The following is a 2274-nucleotide window of genomic DNA, read 5'->3' as shown; positions in this document are numbered from 1 at the left end:
CATAAAAAATGGACAGATTGTTGTAAAAGGCAAGGGGCTAGCTGTTGGAATTTAATCACTGAATCCAAATAGCTTTTTCACCCTCGAGAAAAGAGCGGAACACTTTCTTGACCTCTGAAAGTCCTACCGATCTTATAACGCTATGAAAACACACCGGGTAAAATTACATGCTTGAATCAAATTCTAAAGCGAAAACAGTGCTCGCTTCGGCAGCACGCACACTAAAACTGGAACGATACAGAGGAGACTAGCACGGCCCCCGCACGAGGATGACACGCAAATTCGTAAAGCCTTCCACATATTTTGTTGGATTGTACATTTGAAACTTATAGGATTTTGTTAATCAATGTCACCCCCCAAAAAATAAATAAATTTTTAAAGAAAATATATGGTACTGGCATAAAAATAGACGCATATACAAATTGAACAGAATCAAGATCCCACGCAAATTCGTAATGTCTTCCACATATTTTGTTGGATTGTACATTTGAAACTTACTGGATTTTGTTAATCAATGTCACCCCCCAAAAAAGAAAGAAATTTTTAAAGAAAATATATGGTACTGGCATAAAAATAGACGCATATACAAATTGAACAGAATCAAGATCCCAGAAAAACACTTGCACATATATGGTTCAACCGATATTTGACAAGGAGACCAAGAATACTCAATAGGGAAAAGAAAATTTCTTCAACAAATGACGTTGTAAAAACTAGATTACCACTTGCTGAAAAACAAATATGACCCCTATCTTACACCACTCATAAAAATTTTCTCTAAATGAATTAAAGACATTATCATATGACCTGATAACATAAAACTCTTAGAAAAAAAAAACAGGGATGAATCTCCTTGGCGATGATTTTTTTTTTTAGATTTGTTATCAAAAGCACAAGTAATAAAGTAAAAAATGAACAAGTAGGATTTCATCAAACTAAAAAGCTTTTCCACAGTAAAATAAATAATTAGAAAAATGAAAAAGCAAACTACAGAACGAGAGAAAAAATTGTAAATCATATATTGAATGAGGGGTTAATATTCAAAATATAAAAAGAACTCATACAAGTCAACAAAAAATGTATCAAATTCGTGTTTTTGTTTTCTTTGGACAAATACACAGGAATGAAATTACTGGGTTACATAGTATATCCATTTTTAGTTTTTTGAGGAATATCCATACTTTTTTCCATAGGGGCTGCACCAGTTTGCAGTCCCACCAACAGTGCACAAGGATTCCCCTTTCTCAACATCTTTGCCAACAAATTTTTTTGTTGACTTTTTGATAATAGTCATTCTGACTGGTGTGAGGTGGTACCTCATTGTGGTTTTGATTTACATCTCCTTTATGATTAGAGATATTGAGCATCTTTTAATATGTCTGTTGGCTATTTGTATGTCTTCCTTAGAGAAATGTCTTTGCATGATTCAAAAATATATATGCACCCCTATGTTCATTGCAGCATTATTTACAATAGCCAAAATATAGAAGCAATCTAGGTGTCCATCAATAGATGAATGGATATAGAAGATATAGTATACATGCTAAGTGAAATAAGTCAAACAGAGAAAGAGAAATACTGTATGGTTTCACTTATATGCAAAATCTAAAAACAAAACAAAGCAAATACAGACTCATAGAAACAGGGACCAAAGGGATGGTTAACAGAAGGGAGGAGTAGGGGAAGAGGGGAAAGAGGAAGGAGACTATAGTCAATAATGTTGTGATACGTTTGCACTAGCGTTAGTGGAGTGATCACACTGTAATGTATCAAAATGTTAAATCACTATGTTGTACACCTGAAACTACTATAACCAATATAAGATTGTATACTAACTATATTTAAATAAAAAGTAATACATTTTTTAAAAACTATAAGATTTAAAAATGGACCAATGTAACTAAACAGACATTTTTCCAATGAGGATATCCACATGGTCAACAGGTACATGAAAACTGCTCAACATCACTAATCATCAAGGAAATGCAAATCAAAACCATAATAATATAACACCTACATCTGTTAGAATGGTTATAATCAAAATACAAGAGATAAGTGTAGGTGTGAATGTAGAGAAAAGGGAACCCTATTGTACAGTCATTGGGAATGTAAATTGGTACACCTATTATAGAAAACAGTATGATGTTTCCTCAAGAAATTATAGAACGACCATATGATCCAGCAATGCTATTTCTGGGTGTTTATCTGAAGAAAATGAAAACAGGATATCAAAAAGGTGTCTGCACTCCCACGTTTATTGCAGCATTATTCACA

The 2274-nt window shown here is 33.1% G+C and overlaps 1 non-coding gene across 1 annotated transcript; it reads left to right on the top strand.

Moving 5' to 3' along the window:
- The first annotated feature begins 197 nt into the window (after positions 1–197).
- LOC111731610 lies at positions 198–304 on the top strand. The gene has a single exon (XR_002777218.1). It is a non-coding gene; the product is annotated as a U6 spliceosomal RNA (small nuclear RNA).
- Positions 305–2274: the final 1970 nt, after the last annotated feature.

Source organism: Pteropus vampyrus, unplaced genomic scaffold, assembly GCF_000151845.1.
Source record: "Pteropus vampyrus isolate Shadow unplaced genomic scaffold, Pvam_2.0 Scaffold387, whole genome shotgun sequence".
Classification (NCBI taxonomy): Eukaryota; Metazoa; Chordata; class Mammalia; order Chiroptera; family Pteropodidae; genus Pteropus; species Pteropus vampyrus.
The sequence above is the reverse complement of the archived record's forward strand: the minus strand, read 5'-3'. Positions and strand labels throughout refer to the sequence as shown.